The following is a 21,751-nucleotide window of genomic DNA, read 5'->3' as shown; positions in this document are numbered from 1 at the left end:
CTGAAGGGCCTCTTCGGGCATCTGAAGCCAGGCAGTTTGACTCATCCATACTAGTCTATAATGAGATTAAACTTTTTTGACTGCTTGCAGCATGTGTCTGTCAGTATGTGATAGCTGAGACTGCTCATTTCCTGAATATTAAAGAGGTTACAGTCGGGTGTGGAGCACTGGGGGCCCGATTTGATGTGATGAAACCTGATGTGGCCACTTCTCTTCTGTTGACTGATGGATTGCAGTGGCAGTGGAATGATCCCACAACAGGGTGCTTGGCCTTTGGTAGGGCCATTGGCACCAGCAACGCCCCAGGTGAAGACTCCTCCATGCCATGGAGGACAAAGATGGATATCAACAGTGATGTTTTCATGCTACTCTGTATGCTTGCTATCCTCATATTTAAGGATAGCATATACACATACAGTATATTGATGTAAATGATACAGGTCTTATGAAAGCAAATAGAAAAAAAAAAATGTCATAAAACATTTGCCATCTGCCATTATGGTCATAGGTTACAATTATGATGTAAACTATAAATTTTTATCATTCCAAAACCATGCTAAACTGACTAATAATCAAACATCATTCAACTGTATAATTCTATATCATGTCTACAACCTATATGTAACTATTATGCTTAGATCACACAAAATTCATGTAATTGTTATAACTTTTGAATGGTTGATTAGAGATGTGTCTCATTACTATTGGGAAATCATTCACGCTTCTCGAATGATGGTAGTAATCAAATCTGTGTAAAATGTATTGTACTCTCATTATAAAAATCATGTCTAAATCATACACTGCCAGAGCGGGAAAGTTAAGAGACCATGCGACTAATAAGATAACAACTGTGATTTATGTACGGGGAGGAGAAATAGTCACACCCCGAAATAAAGACAATGTCTAATTGATCGAAACTCTTCTAGAGGTGTTGGACAAGCATCTGAGTTTAAAAAACTCAGGATACGAGCAAAGATCAAGTTAAGATCAGATGAAAAATAGCATCATGCAAGCCATCTAACTACTCTTGTCTCACTTTTTTTTTTTTTTTTTTGGTTTCTTCTTTTCTTTTCTTTTCTGTTGAGTGTCTTGTTTTCTAAGTTAAGTTTTTGCCGTAAAGCTTGAGTCAACAACTCTACAGTCTTGCTCGCCTCAAACTTCAAACTTCAGCCATGAGACTCCACTTCTACACATCTGCCAACTCACCAATGTGATTGGCCTCCCAAGACATCACTCCAGACACAAAATGGCCTCCAGCAAATCAACGAACCTGGGAAACCCCTTTTCAGCAAAGGACGCCTCAGAAGGGAATCCCAATCAAAGACATAAACAACAAAAGGAAGTAATACCTCCAGATTCTAGCCAAACTGGTGCATTGATATAAAATTTAATAACCCCATCTAAGAAATGATAGAAGCATTAAATTAATGATTGATGGTTCATTCAGGTCAGGTCTTATAAAGTGCATATATTGCTAGAAAAGTCTTAAAACTCATTCTTTCCTCACTCTTTCTTTCTGCAACTCGTGTGAATGTGTCACGATCACCTGTGAGAGTGCCCTTCAGCCACTAGAGGGCACTCCTTCCCGGACTCTCTGTTTCACCCATTTCATGGACTACATTTCCCATAACACACTCCCCGGACTAATCACTATTCATCATTGCACCCAGCTGTTGTATATTTTGTCATTAGTGTCTGTGTATTTAATCTGAGTTGTTTCTGTCTGTTCTTGTGGTTCATTGTTGAATGTCACCCTCCTGTTTGGTTCTCCGGTTTTCGTGTTTCCTGTTTCCTGTTTCCTGTTTCCTGTTTCCTGTTTCTTGTTTTATGTTTGGACTGTTGTTTATGGATTCTGACCCCTGCCTGTATCTTGGACTACGTTTTTGGAATTGCCCTTATTAAATATTTGCTGCTATTGGATCTACCTTCTGTCTTTCTTCGTGCCGTGACAGAATGAACCACCACCAAAGATCCAGCAGCATGAGGATTCTTCGGCCAGCCACTTGCAGGGAGCGTGTGGCATTGCTTGGGGCACTGATGGCTCTACGCCAGGAGGGAGAAGAAGTACGGTGCTTCTCACAGAGGTTTTGGACGGTGGCAGTGGCACTAAAATATAGTAATGAGGCACTCAAGGACATTTTTAATGCAGGTCTGGATGACCCATTGCCCCAATGGGAGATGAAGGGGCTTCAAATCTTGGACTTCTGGGGCTTTGTTAGTTATCTCTCTCATAGAGCCCAGTGGGCAACATATGCTCAGCCAGAATGCACTCCAGCCCGTGAATCAGTTCCTGAGGCCACTAAGGAGGTGGACACTGAATCTCCGTTTCCCACACGGAGGAATGGGAAGAGGAGGAGGAAGGCTCCAGCCAGTGAGTCCGCTCCAGAGCCCGCTCCAGCCAGTGAGTCCGCTCCAGAGCCCGCTCCAGCCAGTGAGTCCGCTCCAGAGCCCGCTCCAGCCAGTGAGTCCGCTCCAGAGCCCGCTCCAGCCAGTGAGTCCGCTCCAGAGCCCGCTCCAGCCAGTGAGTCCGCTCCAGCCGGGGAGTCCGCTCCAGCCAGTGAGTCCGCTCCAGCCGGGGAGTCCGCTCCAGCCAGTGAGTCCGCTCCAGCCGGGGAGTCCGCTCCAGCCAGTGAGTCCGCTCCAGCCGGGGAGTCCGCTCCAGCCAGTGAGTCCGCTCCAGCCGGGGAGTCCGCTCCAGCCAGGGAGTCCGCTCCAGCCGGGGAGTCCGCTCCAGCCAGGGAGTCCACTCCAGAGCCCGCTCCAGCCAGTGTGTCCACTCCAGAGCCCGCTCCAGCCGTTGAGTCCATTTTGGGTGAGCCACCGTCTCACCCTCGTAAGCGGAGGAGAAGGAGGAAGAGGGCTTCCTCCGTCCTTCAAGGTCCTTCGACTATAGAGACTGTTCATGCTTCACCGAAGCGCCCTGCCCTGCCGGCGCCAACGAAGCGCCTTGCCATGCCGGCGCCGCCCAGGCCACCAGCCCTGCCGCCTCCCAGGCCGCCAGTCCTGCCACCGTCGTCCAAGCCTTCTGCTCTGCCACCACCGCCCAAGCCTTCTGCCCTGCTACCTCTGCCCAGGCCACCTGAACCATTGAAATCTGCCTGGTCAGTTTCTCCAGCACCACCCTGGCAATCAGCCAGGTCTCCAGACCTGCCAGTGCCCGCCTGGTCAAATCCTCCAGCGCCGCCCTGGCAATCAGCCGGGACCCCAAACCTGCCAGTGCCCGCCTGGTCAATTCCTCCAGCGCCGCCCTGGCAATCAGCCGGGACCCCAAACCTGCCAGTGCCCGCCTGGTCAAATCCTCCAGCGCCGCCCGGGCAATCAGCCGGGACCCCAAACCTGCCAGTGCCCGCCTGGTCAGTTCCTCCAGCACCGCCCTGGCTTTCAGTGGGGCACCCTGGATCTGGCCCGCCGTCCCTCCCCCTGATCCTCCTCCTGTCCACCTCCCTCCTGAGTTTTTTGTTTGTGTTTTTGTTTTTTTGTTTTTTTTGTTTTTTCGGATGGAGCGTCTGGTAGCCGCTCCTTTAAGGGGGGGTAATGTCACGATCACCTGTGAGAGTGCCCTTCAGCCACTAGAGAGCACTCCTTCCCGGACTCTCTGTTTCACCCATTTCATGGACTACATTTCCCATAACACACTCCCCGGACTAATCACTATTCATCATTGCACCCAGCTGTTGTATATTTTGTCATTAGTGTCTGTGTATTTAATCTGAGTTGTTTCTGTCTGTTCTTGTGGTTCATTGTTGAATGTCACCCTCCTGTTTGGTTCTCCGGTTTTCGTGTTTCCTGTTTCCTGTTTCTTGTTTTATGTTTGGACTGTTGTTTATGGATTCTGACCCCTGCCTGTATCTTGGACTACGTTTTTGGAATTGCCCTTATTAAATATTTGCTGCTATTGGATCTACCTTCTGTCTTTCTTCGTGCCGTGACAGAATGTGTGTGTGCGTGTTTATATATTAGATATTAGTTTTATGTGTTAGAATAATCAATAAAGTCTTGTTTGTATTTAAAGAGAAGTGTTCTTGTGTTATGTGAGTCAAGTCAAATCTTTGTTTCTTTTGCGTTCCGTGCAGAAACCGCTCTCATGCACGCTCCGTGTTCTTACATATTAAGTATTGTTACAGTGATATTTTCTGTGTTTGCAGTCAAACGGCAGCTGTAAATGCATCGCGGGGAAAATGCAACTTTTGTGTTACTGAGGAAACATACACTTGTACAGTATATGCCTGAAAGACAACAACGCAGTTGAGGCAAGCACATGTCATTTGAACTCTCTGCTGTAATGTCATCTCATGCGTAATACAGCGCAGTGCTTGGATTAAAAGTGTTCATTCTCATGAATTAATGAGCTTTTTGTCATGAATAAATGCAGAGAAGCACTCAGAAATGGTTGACGTCAGCTCATTCATCCAGCCCCTACTTGAGCCCCGGCAGCCAATCACCACTCCGGATCATGCCGGTATTACACACTGATGTCAGAAACCGTGACTTTGCTCCAACTTTTCTTTTTAAACCGAAAGAGAGAAATTGCTCAAAAAATGCAAAAATAACTAATTTCCACTTATGGATAAACTTTATGAGTACCTTTAGTGTTTTTAATGATGTGCAGCCAGTATATATCTGTTCACATCTCAAAAAAAATGTGTTTTGGGGTTTCATGACCTTTTAATATCTGCTACAGAGCTAATAGTTACAACCCATTCAATTGAGCATTGGACGATTAATTTGTTTGACCATAAAATGAGTGAGTCTTTAAAAATTCCCCATAAAATTAATTAATAATTCCCTCTGAGCTAAATTAACCTGTTTCCCTTACAGAATGTAGGAAGTTTATCTGGGAGCACTGATGCAAGTGACATTTGACACTGAAAACTACAACCCACTCTTATTGGAAATAACTCTGGCTAAAATGTCAAAGCTCTATCAAGTTTGACATTAACATTGTGTGTTGCATCCTGTTCGCCTATCTTTTGGATTAGTGTTATTAAAGCTTTGTGTTGAAACCTTGTTCATCATCTTCACCTGTTTACCTGCAACCACCAGTCAGTGTTTCCAACGCCATCTCACGGCCAATGCGTACGTATTTTACAATAAAGCTAATTTGTACAAATTCATATGACCTCACTCGTACGAAGTCATATGATTTGTCTAAACCCCAGTGACGAGTATAGGTTTAGGGGCGGGGTTAGGAATAGGTCATTCGTACGAATTCATACGAATTTCGAAACTCGTTAAATACGTACGATTTAGCAAAAAACTTACTAATTCGTATGTGTGAGGTCGTACCTCATAAAATACATACGAATTGCCGTGAGATCGGGTTGGTGTTTCCCGAAAGCATAGTTCAAACAAACATTTGCAAATAGCATTGCAAAGTTGTGTGGTTGGAACTACAGTTCTTGACCTGTAGTTAGAAGCATGGTGTCTTGTTAGATAATATGTGGACTTAAATAGACATAAAGAAGGCTAACATGCTGTATAATCTATATTTTTCATTCCACATATATACAAATTTCTGTCATGATTGATTACAGGAAGCAAATGCAAGTAACGCCGTTTATTCAACAACAAGCAGTAACAGAAACACAGTCAATGAAAACGTGCAGGCTTCAGGTGGCGCAGGGACTGAGATGGTCGGCTGGTGACGTGACGTGGTGACAGAAGAGTGGCGGTGAGATGATTCCAGGTTCCAGACAGTAGACAAGGCACGAAGACAGTAATCCACAGATAGACGACGAACAACTGGGACTCCGGTCAGGAACAGACAAGACAACCACGAACAGGACACCAAACAACGATCTGACAATGGAGAGATGAATAAGGTGAGTATTTAAAGACTGAGGGAATGAGCAGCAAGTGGGGAGAGTGATGAGTGGCAGCTGGGTCCACTGATCACCCACGTGGCCTGGGCACACCCACAAACACACTCGCACACAAACACAAACACACCCACTGCTGTCATAACACAGAGCACGCGACAAGAAGGAAACAATGCATCTGCGAACCGTGACAATTTCATTCTATGTCTTTAAGTCAAGAGAATCTGTGAGTCAAGAGAATGAAAGTGCTGTTTTTGAAGAGTGCACATATTTATACATGCTCTAGTATCCCAGGGGGAACCGGCAATTTCAGTCAAATATCAGTAAATAAAACAAAACTGTGGAGACAAATGTAGTGACATGCATAGCAACCTCAGATGGCATCCTCAGATGCTATGTCCCTTATTTACAGAAATAATCTGGGTTACACATTATTTTAAGGTGACGTAGTTACATTGTACTTACTCAAATTAATTACATGTACTATAGAGTTACAATTAGGGTTAGGGTTTGGTTTAGGGTAAGTTACTTGTAATTATGCATAATTTACTGTTATTACTATAGTAAGTACATGTAGTAATCTGTAACTACGTCAACTTAAAATAAAGTGTTACAACAATCTGACATCCATTCTTGAACCGATTAATAGGTTGTTTGCAATCACGTGGTTCTGGTGACGCACGAAATTCCGGTGGAGGGCAAGCAGTGAAAATTTGAATGGAAGAGATGGGGAAAAGTCCTTTCTTTGCTGGTTTAGAAAGGTATAAACAGAAAATCACAACATATGTTGGACGCGATCCTTATGCTATGAAGAGGAGCGACTTTTCCGCTGAATTAAAAGACTTTCCTGCCATCGAGGAGACAGATATAGAGGATGTGAAACTGCCCTCACGCCGTGTTCAGTTGTAGTCTGTGTTTGTTTATATCGCGCTGCCTTTCTAGTGAAGTTAGAGTTAGAGTATTTTGTTAGAGTATTTTGATTTTCTGTCGTGATTGTGAATAATGTCGCCATTGTAGGGCATTTATGCTTAATCGGGAATTGTAATAGGAACTCACGATATCGTTAGTGGAAAAAAGGGCGGTAATACATTTTCGCCTTGGTTGAGAAGGTGAGGGAAGACGACTAGCAAATGTAATAATGTCACTAAATAAACCCACTGCCTTTCACTCAAAATAATCACATAACGTTACTTTGCTGAGTTTTGTATTTGTTTTTTGTGTAATAATTAACATTATGTTTTAGAGTATGATCACTCGGCTTGTGAATGATTATAACTTGCATACAGCCACTTCAAAACTGTTAATGAGCTTCTATGGGTTTGATTTTGGTTGTCATTGATTGAAATAAATACAAAAATACAGCGTGTCTGTGTCCTGACCTTTTTGACCTTCCGATTCTCCTCCGTGGTCATATGGGAAAGTGAATATTTACAAAAACAACATTTAAACTAGTTACATTTACATGCTTCCAACAAAGAAATGGATCGACTTCTGTCAGCTTGTTGAACACATTTATTTTATTTGGACATTTTCTACCATACGATGGCTGAAGCAGCAGCGCGTGACACTGTTCTCATGGTAACCAGATCAACATTGTGAACAGAATACTACAAAACTGAAGTGAAAATACCAAATTATAATTAAATAGGATCAAATATCTTCTCCTCCCCGCAAACGATAGCATGAATGTGAATATTTAACCAAGTCAAAACGGTAAGCAAGTATCCATATTCATTTACGTTAAGTATCAGCCGACGCAAAACGTTATAAAAGGCGACAACTTTTAAAATTAAAAAACGAAATAAGTTATAAAAAACGGTATAAGTTATGTAAACGATATAAACACCTTCTGGGTTCTCGATTTTATCGATTTGAGGAACCATAAACGATGCAAAACATGCGAATTTTGAGGTTTTGATAGGATTCCTATATAGAAACGTCACTCCCTGCCCTCCAGACTCATTCGCGCTGCTGCTGTGACGTCATGTGCAAACAACCTATTGGCAGAAGTTATTACTCCACCACCTGTGAGATGTCATTAACAACAGCTATATTGTTAAATTACTACGATTACTACGTAGTTATTATTACTAGTTACTACGATTGTGGGAAACTGTCGTGACTAGTTAATTTCTCTAACGATGAATCGTACTATGGTTAAGCAGTGAATTATATCTTTGTACGGAAAACACACCCCAGAGCAGTTAATGAATCAAAATCAGTCTGAACTGCAAGTTATCCTAATTTTCAATGATACCCATACTGAAGTGAAGAATATAGGAATTTTCAAAAATACTGCTGTCACCAGGCCTTGAATGTTTTTAAACCAAATGAGAACCTTGTAATAATGAAATACATTGTACTACATTTTTTTCTCTATAACAGGGCATTTTACCTCATAATCTCATTTTCCTAGTGGTGTTTGACTAAGTGTTATATCTAATGGTAATTTATGTGGAACACTGCCCTCTGGATACTTAATTGTATTAGTCTCCACTCAGTAATTAAGAACAAGCTCAGGCAATATTCATCTTCAACCCGCATTTCCCGAACCGTCAGGTCTTCATGTTACAGTTATTCATTAGATGTTCTTCTGAGAAGCTGTCCTGATGTTAAAGTAATAACCATGATCAAACAAGCCTTTTACAGAGCACTTACTGATTTTACTCTCTAGGCCAATTATATAAGTGTCATACAGATAGTAAATTCAACCATTATTACTTTACCAAATGACTTAGGAGTTCTGTATAAGACAATTTTCCCCTATTATGTATATGAAAAATGTAATGAACATGCAAAAAAACACAAAATTATGATCTTAAAAATTGATCAGTATTTGCCAGGCTTTAGAAAAAGTACTACAAGAATTGCAGAGAATTGCTTGATTCTCATGACTGTATAGAATATGCAGCTATAGTCACTATAGTCCTCAAAAAAAGCTCAAGTGCTGTGCGACCCCATATATGAACATGATATGTATTTGCATTTTCTCTCCCATGGTGCTTCATGTTAGGTGATGATTAACCTAAAGGTTAAATGGTTCCCTTGGTCAAACTGATTCTGTTTTCAAAGTTATCATCAGACATACAGTGTAGCTGGAATCTGGGATTAAGTGCTAAAACTCTTATGGGGGTCCATTTTGGGATTCATAATAAGAAAAAGGTCATGTCTATGATTCTCAGAATAAATGATAATAAACTGAACCAATATTCAGGTTGAAGTGTGGTGCCCCACCCTGTAAAAGGTTTCAATTTGCCACTGATGCTACTATTAAACCATTTATCAGCCAAAATGCAGTGTATTTATAGTGTACAAAAAGCCCCTCTGCTTATTGCACACCATTGTTCATCTTCATTCTGCATTAGAGACAGTGTGCAGTTGTTTTAGCTGCTCTGAAAGCAATTTTATGGTGGCTATAATGAGTGAAGGCTATAATTGAATAATGCCTCTAAAACCATTAATGCAGTCAGAGGATTACCATAATACTGGGGATTAGTATCTTCACATAAATGTAGAGAAGTTACTGCTTTGAAAATACACTGATCATTTTTCTTTCCAGTGATTCAGTTCCTAATTAAATCCAAAATGAATTTCTGCACTGAGAAATTCTGAAATATTATATCAAAAAATTGGATTTAACAATAAGACTTGATACATGATATTTGCTTATAAGATATATGTAACTGATATAGTATTGATAGACAGTTAGTGATATTTATGCATTAGATAGATAGATAGATAGATAGATAGATAGATAGATAGATAGATAGATAGATAGATAGATAGATAGATAGATAGATAGATAGATAGATAGATAGATAGATAGATAGATAGATAGATAGATAGATAGATAGATAGATAGATAGATTTCCTATATATTCTTGCAAATAGCTGTGTTCAGTGCTTACTGTTTTCTTTGTTTTGGTTAATGTATTTAAATGCATTGTTCTAGGAAGTTACATTTTCATCTAAACACTTAACCATTACAACCTCTACATAAAAGTACATCTCTGATAACAGGTTTATAAGGATCAGAATGAGTAATGAACAAAGGAATCATTATAGTCACTGCAACACTCAGCATTTTACTGCATTCATTTACCGTATACACAATACACAGGATGATGCTTTCTGAATAAGCAATGAGGCTGTGAATATGCATTAGACTGATATAAGAATCCCAGTAATTACCACTTTTGACATGACATATGAAGGTAATGAATTCTTACCTGAATGCTATAAATGGATGCAATATATTAACTTCTAGCAAAATACCTCGGGACTAGACAAAGAGGTACAATGGAATATGACTAGTAGGCTATGAAGACTGCTATTCAATAGCAATATTGTCTGTGGTTTACAAGTTGGGGAAGACTTTTAGCTTTAGCTTGCCAAGCTAACAAGCTCACCTTAGCTTAGAGTCTCAGCCTCAAAAGTCGCACCCACGGACCGTTGACTGAATGTCTGATGCATATGGCACACTTAACTGGAAACACTTCAGGGTTTTTGAAGTTGTCATCTGGTTGGTTAAATTCTACAGGATGTCCGGGAGACATCACCCAGTGCAATGCAAAGCATCGGATGCAGTGGTGTAAAGCACGCCGCCACTGGACTCTAGAGCAGTGGAGACGTGTTCTCTGGAGTGACGAATCATGCTTCTCTGTCTGGCAATCTGATGGACGAGTCTGGGTTTGGTGGTTGCCAGGCAACGGTACTTTCCTGACTGCATTGTGCCAAGTGTACAGTTTGGTGGAGGAGGGATTATGGTGTGTGGTTGTTTTTCAGGGGTTGGGCTTGGCCTCTTAGTTTCAGTGAAAGGAACTCTTAATGCTTCAGAATACCAAGACATTTTGGACAATTTAATGCTCCCAACTTTTTGTGGATGGCCCCTTCCTGTTCCAACATGACTGCACACCAGTGCACAAAGCAAGGTCCATAAAGACATGGATGAGCAAGTTTGGTGTGGAGGAACTTGACTGGCCTGACTGGCCTGTCGTGACTCTTCTTTCTCCGGGAAGCTTGAGTCCCCTCTGTTGTTGGCCAGCTGCCGCTTGTGTGTAAAAGCACAGCCGTGGGTCTGCCTGACACTCTGGGAGACCGCGGAGATCAGAGAGAGCAGAGATCACTTGTTCCCATCCTTAACTGTCTCGATGACTGGCTCATCCTAGATCAGTCTCGGGATCAGTTGTGCGAACACAGGGACCTGGTGCTCAGTCACCTCAGCCAGTTGGGCCTTCAGGTCAACTGGGAAAAGAGTAACTCTCCCCTGTACAGAGGATCTCTTTTCTCAGTATGGAGTTGGATTCGCCGATCAGACAGCACGCCTCACAGAGGAACATGCTCAGTTGGTGTTGAACTGCTTGAATATGTTCAAAGGCAGGACAGCGGTCCAACTGAAAGTGGGCCGGGTAGTGAGCCTGCAAGAGCTGCCCCCGGAGGAGGCAGATCCAGCCCTGGCTTTGCTCTGTCCAGTCCTAATTTGTGACTGTATATAAACATAACTCAAGGCCTTAGGACCTCAGACCAGCTCTTGTCTGTTACAGAGGCCAGCAGAAGAGAAAGGCTGTCTCCAAGCAGAGGATGGCCCACTGGATAGTGGACGCCATCGCCTTGGCTTACCAAGCACAGAGCGTGCACTGCCCGCTCAGGTTGCATGCTCACTCTACAAGAAGTGTTGCATCCTCCTGGGCACTGGCTCGTGGCACCTTGCTGACAGATATTTGTAGAGCTGCAGGCTGGGCGACACTTAACACGTTCGCTAGATTCTATAGCCTTCGCGTCGAGCCGGTCTCCTCCCATGTTCTCAGCTCAACCAGTCAGAGGCACGGAGAGGCCCCGGCTTAGTGTTGGCTTCCTGCGCTTACATGCGCTTATTGCTCCAGAGAGTCCCTACAAGGCAGACCCTGTTGCGTCCACCAATTACCCTTCAGCAGCCGGGTGTGGTGGAGCATCTGGCACCAGGCCTATACTCCATTGTATCATTGAAAACCAGCTTTAGCCTGGGTTCCATATGTGTGACCTTATGTGGATCCCATATGTGTATTACACGGTTGATCCTAAACGAAGCCCGTGTCTTTCCCTTTGGAAGAACCCAACTCTTATTAGGTCGGAGTCACCCCAGTACTTCCATATGTAGTACAGCCCTATGGGGTAAGTCCATATGTATATCTCCACATAACTCCTTCTGGGAAGGATGTGGCTTCCGCAGCGTTCCTTTTTTAGTGAAAGGGTACACTTTCTGGTGGATCCAAAATGGTCAATATTCATATTCATGCATTTTATTCATATTTTATGTTAATCATTTATAGCTTATGATTTATCAATATTACTTTTGATTTCATATATTCATGTACTCCTACTTCATATATTAATTCTCATCATATTTTCAAGTATTTACTTTTTATTGTACCCTTATGGTTATTCTTATTTTATATTTAAGAGTATGTATGCTTGCTATATTCAAGTGCTATATGTTCTTCAAGTGTTCCAATGTTGACACGTTTGTGGTTAGATATTGGACGTCTGCCAAGTACTGCAGAAGTGATGTTTTCGGAATTAGTTGCTCATTTGAACTCGATCAAAATATGTTATTATTTCTGCTGACATGTAATAATGTTAGATTTGCAAAATTCCTTTAAGGGGGTCAAAACAACCCCTATATCTATTTTCATCTATTTTGACACTTTACCAGTCTATGACATAATGGGTAATTCATTTGATCTTTTCTCATTAGAACAAAACATAAGTTTGAGTGGGATGTACATTTTCCTATGCTTATGGTATAAAATGGAGTCGTTGATAGTTTAGCTTTTTTTTTCTTTGCTTTTCCCTTTGCTTTTCTGCTTCTCCTCTTCTATCTCTCATTCCATTCTGCAAATGTCTTAATTTTGTTCCTTCTTTCTGTATATTCTGATCTTAATCTTAATACTCTGGATTTGAAAATACTCTAAATTGTATTATTAACTATTAATTACTTAATGAATTTGTTTGTCTCTATAATTTTTAATTAATACATTTGTTATTCCTTATTCAAATTTAATCTCTGACATAATCATTGCTGGACTGCCTGGATCTCATTTTCTCAAGTTTTTGCATCACTTTCCCAGTGTTATCCAATAGTCTCACTGAATGGGTTGTGTGGAACAGCAGTGATCGACAATCTCTGTGTTAGCCCTGTCCCACCGTCCTTTAGGCAAGGAGGTGCAGGAGGCTGGCACAGAGCACTGGAAGGGGGCAGCGCCTGTGGCGCTTTGGTAGGGATTCCTATTCGTCGATCTGTCCGACGTACATCGAACGTGACCGACTGAATGGTAATGTCTCGGTTACAAAGGTAACCCTCATTCCCTGAAGGAGGGAACGGAGATGTTATAATATTCCATCATCAATACTGAGTACATTAATACTGTGTACTATATATGGGTCAATGACGTGACGCTCATTTTTTTGTGTCCTTATAGTTTTAGTTAAATTTAAAAGGGTAAAAATTGCAAAATAAATTAACAAATTACTTACATACATTCTCTTTTTGGAGGACCAAGTCTAAAATTTCTGGTTTTAATCAATTTTGAGAGAATATTTTGGGATTGATTGCAAAAATGTCATTGTGGTGTAACCGTAAAAACTTGGTACCAAATAATTGATCTTGTTTAAAAAAGGTGAAATTCTCAATAAAACACCATATAATCTAGTTTGGCATAATCTTACATTAGAACAATTTAATAGTAAATAAAAATAAATTTAACACCATTGTTCTGAATATTATAAATAATTTGGGGAATCATAGGAGTCAAGTCAAATTCCTGAAGTGTCAAGGTGGTGTAACCACCATTCAAGGAGCCATTTTGTTAATATTGTGCAAGAAAACCATGTGACAGGAAATTATATCACAAAGAGGGACCCCTGGTGACACTAAATGCTGCATGCAAAGGTTAGTAACTGTCTTTAAAATATGAGATATTTTGACATTTTTAGGGTATGGTTAGGTATTCTTAGGTATACATGTCAAATGGTATGACCCCATGAATACATTGATAATTCATCATTATTATAAAAATGTGTATTGACTTTAAAAATTACATTTGAAATATTTCCACCAAGGCCATGTGCTTACATAGGTGTCCATGATAATACCTGTCAAATTTGGTTTTAAATTGAAATGTCAAATGGTGTAACCGGTTACACCATTTGACTTCTATTACAAGCCTTTCTGTTAGGGGCAAATTTAGTCAAAATCACTAGTTTATATTGCTGATTAAAGATGTAATATAAACTAAACTACTATTTGGAACTATTTTCAAATGTTCAATGTTTTATTTTTTTGAGAAAGTGGTGCTTTATCCACAACTTTATTATTAAAGCTCTGTAATTCAGTAAAATAATATATAATTATGTTGCACAACATTAATGTTTAGAACATTAATGTTTAACATTGAAATGTTTAGCTTCAATATTTCTATTCCATTCACTTAAAAATGTAAGCAATATAAAATCATGGAGTGATTGCTAATGAAAGACAAGTGCGTCAAATGTATCGAGAGCAGCTTTTATTATGCCGCAGTCGCTGCTTCTGCTTCTTCAGGTCAAGCGTATGTGATGTAAAGCAGCTCTGTTTTAAAATATTACACACATTTGTGTGTTCAAATTTGTTATAATGCTACTCTGTGCGTTCACTCGGCAGCTGCTATGAGACACTTGTTGCACACTGCAGTCAACTAGATCCATATTAGGCTTGGTAAAACATGGTACTCACAGTAAATCAAGAAAACAAGATTTAAACAATAAGACTAAACGTGTTTAGCTATATAATATGATTAGATTTCTGTCGACAAATGTATCCAAACAGTTGCTCATCTGTCTAATAAAACACATAATATATTAAAGCGTCTTTGGTGTTTCTGTGGTTTCGACAAAATAAAACTGGAAACCGAGATTAACGCGGGTATCATGTCATTGATAGGCGACGCACGGACATGGCTCGTGTCCTGGTTATTATTTCTCTAGGTTTAAACATTCTTGGAAACATCTGGCATAATATAAGTACACAAGTCAACAAAATATATAAAATTGTCCAAGTGGTTTTTTGATATTTGAATCCAAAAGTCTTACATATTGTGCATTTAACCAAAGACTACAATTTACATCTATAAAAAACAATTCATTAAATTTCTAAGATTTTATAATTAAAACGACATAACAGAGCCCCTCTTGCCCAATATATAATTGATATAGTTTCAAGCAAGGAAACAGTGGCTCATCACAGAGCACCAGTGAATTCTGATCCTGCTATCAGATATATTTTTTTTAAGAAATCATCACTTTGATGATTTCTTGTTATCAGATATTGTTCCTTAAAGGGTTAGTTCACCCAAAAATGAAATTTCTGTCATTTATTACTCAATCTCATGTCATTCCACACATGTAAGACCTTTGTTCATATTCAGAACACAAATTAAGGTTTTTTTTGATGAAATCTGAAAGCTTTTTTTTTAATCTCCATAGAAAGCAACAAAATTACCACATTCAAGGTCCAGAAAGGTTGTAGAGCCATTGTTAAAACAGTCAACGTGACTGCAGTGTTTCAACCTTAATGTTATGAAGAGATGAGAATACTTTTTGTGCGCAAAAACAAAATGAAAATTATGACTTTATTCAACAATCTCTTCTCTTCCTGTCATTATCCTCACGCAGGTGACACAGTAACACAGTGAAGCCTTCCTTCTTTATGTCTGAATGCCAGCTCAGTATTGGCCAAAGCTGATCACGTGATCAGCACAGCGCATGCGGGTGAGACTGACGCAGGACCCGGCCAATAATGAGCCGGTGTTCTGATGTAAAACCTGGAGTTTCTGCACTGTGTTTACCATGTCAACAGCATAGGAGAATGACAGGGAAGAGACAAAATAGTTTAATAAAGATGCTATTTTTGTTTTGTTTTTGCACAAAAAATGTATTCTTGTCTCTTCATAATAAGGTTGAACCATTAAGATTAAGGTTGATCCTTTGCAGTCACGTCGACTGTTTTAACGATGTCTTTAGTACCTTTCTGGACCTTGAAAGGGGTAATTTCGTTGCTTTCTATGGGAGATAAAATTATCTTAATTTGTGTTCTGAAGATGAACGAAGGTCTTATGGGTGTGAAATGACAAGAGGGTGAGTAATTAAAGACAGAAATTTCATTTTTGGGTGAACTAACCCTTTAACTGGAAAATATATGAGACATGATTTCACTGTTCATTACTATGATTATTTCTTGTTGTCAGATGTTGTTTTTCATCACTGAAACCACTTAACTTAACTTGCTGACTGTCATGCTTGATTTTCAGTGTCAATTTGTTCAACAAACAATGGCCTTTGGCTGTAGAAGTAACATGGTCAGGTGGTGTAACTGGTTTGTGTCAATTGGCGTAACCAGTATTTTTCATAAAAAATATAATTATTTACAGAAAAATTAATGTGGAATAAAATGTTATCATCTAGTTTAGTGTAATAACATGATTTTAAACAATTTTAAAATAATTTGTCAAAGATTATTTAGAAAACAAATGTGTTTTCAGCATGTGTCCCACCAAATATTGCAAAAACACATTAAAATTTACATTTAGAGATAACTCTAATAAAATAATTTTTCATTTGATATTTTAAATTGAAGTATATATTTCTATAAGTGAGCTTACATGCCATCTAGGTGGATAACATATTTAATATTTCTCATTCTTTGGCGGTTACACCATTTGACATTTTTAGGTACATTCATTCTTAACTTTAGTAAAAAATTGTGCAAATGTCATTTTTATCAACATAAAATCAACTTAGACACAATATATACATTTTAACGTATCTGATGCATGCTTTTAAAACAGGTTTTTAAAAGATTTTTTAATTTCTCATCTTGCCGCACCATATTTGTCACTGACCCATATATATATATATATATATATATATATATATATATATATATATATATATATATATATATATATATATATATATATATATATATATATATATATATATATATATGTATATTGTGTACTTATTGCTACGGTTCTGTATTTGTTTTCTGTTGGATCCACTGTTTATTATTATTATTATTATATTTCTCTTTGATCTGTTTATTACCTTTCCCTATTCAGTTGCAGACCAGGCATGGGACATTTTCAGACAGAAGCGTTAGAGACTATTTTTTTTATTAATAGCATCACTGGCCACTCAGTAAATACTCTGGCATTTCAGTCATATTGTATATCCCCTGAATATTGCTGTATGAATATTGCTGTATGTGAGTTTCATTTTATGCTCTTCTATAAAACACAATTCACTGATACACAAGATACCCCCTTCCTTGCTTCCTTCCTTATCTTCCTCTCCCATCCTTCCTTTTTATCTTCTTTGTCTAATTGGAAAGGGTCAGCCTCTGGGGCAATGTCCTCATCCTGATTCTACCGAGAAATTTTATATTACCAGACATGAGAGAGGGTAATTTGAAAAATAATGTCTTAAACTATGATTGCTGCACAAATGACTGGTTGAAAATGTCTTGTTCCTGTTGGTTCATGTTCCCATGCCTACCACAGGATCCTGTTCTCTCTGTATTGAAGTAATTTCTACACCAGTGTGATGAATGTAAATTAGTATCTCGGTTTTACAGCTTTTTGTATTTTTTTCTTTGTGTGGAAGATTGAATAATTGTTCTAGACAGCAGGAAAAAAGTGTGCACAGTAATGTGTGCGTGCATGCGTAAGCAAATGTTTCCAATGTTTCCATGAGCATTTGTGAAATTATATGGAATCACTTCACAGGTTGTGTAAGTCAAGTATAAAATTTAATCAGTGTAACCTCCACTTGGTGCTATTAATTGACCTTGCCTCTTAGTGGGATCCAACAGTCTGAGACCACATTAAACGTTGAAGTCTGGAAATAAACAAAGTTTTAGGAGTAAAAAAAAAAGAAAAAAGTCACATATCTATTAAATTAAAATGAAATATAGCTGCAAGCAGCGATGAAGGGGCCCAAGCCAGGTTGCACCGCCAATCTGGAGGTTTCAGGGCAAAGGCATGGCGGGCAATAGGCATTTAAAACGGGTAAACATAAAATGACTATGTCAAAGTCATTTGAATACACCACATTTAGTGTAGCAGTTGGTGCCCAAATGATCACAAACCACAACAGCCACATCCATGAGATTGTTTAAATTTAGATGAATTTCATGTCATATCATCCTAATCTGCCATGTCTGTGTTTTTTTCAGACAACCTCTACAAAAGTCCAGAGCAAATTACACACTGTTATTTGCACAAATTCAACAGTGCTCTGTAATCCAGTTGGCCTTATTTATTAATATATTAATAAATAGGGCCAACTGGCCCAAAATATATATTTTATAATTTTATTTTTTCATCATATACCACACATATTGAAATCAAAGCATGCTTTTGGTGCATAAAATTGGTGCACAAACGATAGCTCATGGAGGTCAAGAAACAAATGAGGAGAAGTGTTAGGATAATACAACATCAGCAATCACAGACATTCGCATAAAAGGGTTAGTTCACCCAAAAATGAAAATAATGTCATTAATTACTCACCCTCATGTCATTCTACACCTGTAAGACCTTTGTTCATCTTTGTTAAAAAAAGATTAAGATATTTTGATGAAATCTGATGGTTCAGTGAGCCCTCTATTGAGAGCAAACTCACCGTCTCCTCTCAAGATCCATAAAGGTACTAAAAACATATTTAAAACAGTTCATGTGACTGCAGTGGTTCAACCTAATATTATAAAGTGACGAGAATACTTTCTGTGCGCCAAAAAAATAACGCATTTTCAGGAATATCTAGTGATGGCCGATTTCAAAACACTGTATTGAAGCTTCACAAATCTTTTGTTTCAAATCAGAATCAGACATTTAGAAAACTAGCCCTGTCTAAATAGTGATATAGTGTCATGGTTCAATTTCAAATGAGTGTGAAGATATCATTTGCAGTTTAACATTTTTATAAGTTCATCAATAAATAGTTAATCAGAAAAATGGTTAAAGACTACTAATCAAGACTGTAAAACACACACACACACACACACACAGAGAGAGAGAGAGAGAGACTGTGAGAGTGAGGGGTGGGGGTGGGGGTGGGGGGGACTACAGAGAGAGACAGAGAGATTGTGAAAAATCCATATTCAAACCAAAATATCTGACTTCCTGTTGGTCAGAGTTAATAAGTGTAAATTAAAAAGTTGTCCGGCTTAATGAGATCAATATGTGTACCGAGTTTGGTGACTGTAGGTTAAACTAACCCCCCACTTTTGTCAAAAGGTGGCGCTATAGAGGCCCTCCTCCCCTCCCGTTTCTAATGCTTTGCCCATGTCTACTGGATGACAATCCTGACATGTGTGTCGAGTTTCATGCAATTTGAAGCATGCTAAGAGTCTCAAAAGCATCCAAAACAAATATTGAACTTTGATCTGTTGCTATGGCAACAGTGCTTGAAAAATATCAAAAATCTTTTCACAGGTCTACATTCGCCATGTCTTGACATTATTCTAATGAAGTTTAAAGGAAATTAGGAGTTTTTGACCACGTTAAGGCCCCCAAAAACCCCCAGATGATGGGGAAAAAAAACTCTCCTTAGAAAAACTACAGGGCCCTGCGCCTTAGTGGCCAATTTTAACATTGTGATTTTGATCTATGATGTACTAACAACAGCCATGAATACTCTAAAAATCTCACAATTTGATTAAACCACATAAAAAAAAAAAAAGTGCATTAAAATACATTTTATTTTAATACACTTAGTACTGTAACGTTTGAGTTGTGTTTTGTTCTGTTAAGTTGTTCATGTTTCGAGTTTGTTTTTCATTGGTCATATGTTCTTCTTTGTTCTCAGTTTCCCGCCACTTGTTTGTATCCATGGTTTCTGATTTGATTATTGTTTGAGTTCAGGCGTGTCTCGTTAATTAGCTCCTTAGTTCTGTCTATTTAAGCCATATGTTTCAGTCTGTTCTTTGTCAGTTCTCTGTTACGTTCTGCTGGTTGTTCTGTTTGTTTTATAGTCAAGAGTGTTTTTGTTTCTAGTTTTTGTGAATAAACCTTCACTGCTGCGTTTAGATCCTGCATCCTCTCCTTTGTTTTCAACCAGCTGTGACAAGTACACTTCCATAATATATTTAAAGTGCTCTAATTTCATGCACAAATTTTGTAATTAATATACAAAAAAATATTTTTAGTACTTCACAAGATAATCTTAAGAACATCTAAGTGTATTCAACTGTGCTATTTTGAGACACCATGAATATGAACTAAAATGTGCTTTTAACATACTATCTCTGTATTAAAAAAAAAAAAAAAAAAAAAAAATTTGTTTCCACTTGTAGTACACTTGAATCCATCTTTCATACACTTTTAAATATACTCATCAGACATAGAAAATAGACTTTATAGACTTAATTATTTAAAAGTGTATGAAAGATGAATTCAAGTGTACTACAAGTGGTAACTAAAATTAATAAAAATTAAAATTAGTGGTGTTTTACTTGTAATTAATACATTACTGTATTTTTCATGAACATCCATTATTGACATAGAATAAAAAATAGAACTTATCTAAAAAATTGAACTTATTGACAGTATATATATAAAAATCCACAAAAAATTTATGTAAAGCGTTCATAGCACACTTTTAAGTAATGCACTTATAAAACACTTCTGTATAGTTAGGTTACTTTATCTGACTACACTTAAAATCAAATCATTTAAGTGTCAGTGCTAATTAGTGCATTTATATTAAGTTGGAAAATGTACTTCAACATTTAGTCTACTAAGACTGAACTAATTTTTAAAGCATTCAAAGCACACTTAAGAAATACACTAATAAAACTCCTCTGTATATTTTTGTGGTAGTATACTTTATTTCAATGCACTAAAAATCAATATAAGTATTAGTGGTGTTTAGTATATGTTTCTACTTCAGTGCACTGAAGTAGAAATATTCTTTTAACTATTGTATTTATAGTGTATAACTTTTACAATGTTATTTAGCACAAAAAAAAAAAAAATAAATAAAGAATGTAAATGTACTTATTTGTTTATAAGTATTGTTTTTAGTGCATTCAAGTGTACTTTATTTTTACCTGGGTGGGAAGGTGGAGCTGGGGGAGGATTAGGACTACAGTGATCACTGAACCAGATTATTTAAATGTTGAGCAAGCAATCTCATTCGCCACAGAATCAGTAGAGGCCAATCAGCTTGTATCATATGGTAATGTGATTGCTTGCAGATTGCATGTAAAGGACCTATCAGCCTGTGCCATCTAGAGTTTCATGACTGAACTAGATATTATCTGTAGAGCATATTAGCATATTAGAATGATTTCTGAAGGATCATGTGACACTGAAGACTGGTGTAATGGCTGCTGATGGCTCAGATGTGTCATTACAGGAATAAATTACATTTTAAAGTATATTAAAATAAAAATAGAAAAGTAAATTACTGTTTTTACTGTATTTTTGATCATATAAATGGTGCTTTGGTGAGCATAGGAGATTTCTTTCAAAAACATTACAATTTTTACAGAGCCCAAACTTGTGAACGGTAGTGTATACTACACATTGCTCATCATTAATCATTGTTCATCATCTGTATATACTAATCTCGTTTGACTGTTCTTTGAACTTTCTTCTCTATATATCTCAAGGTTGTAAGTTCAACAGTTCATCAAGTGGATGAAGTCATTTATGTCATTTTGGACCTTCATGCTCTGCCTTCGTAGAACTTTGCACTTTTAGCACAGAGGTAATGCTGTTTCCAGCTGAATGGGTCTTGATTTGTCAGAGGAGAGCTCACTGCTCCACCGAGTGTGAAAACTCACTCATGAGGTGACTACAGCAATTGACAAGTGGCTCAATAATTCTGAACCACAAGTGCTCCTCAAAACAGCA

This window comes from Megalobrama amblycephala, linkage group LG17 (assembly GCF_018812025.1).
Source record: "Megalobrama amblycephala isolate DHTTF-2021 linkage group LG17, ASM1881202v1, whole genome shotgun sequence".
NCBI lineage: Eukaryota > Metazoa > Chordata > Actinopteri > Cypriniformes > Xenocyprididae > Megalobrama > Megalobrama amblycephala.
Note: the sequence above shows the minus strand (reverse complement) of the source record.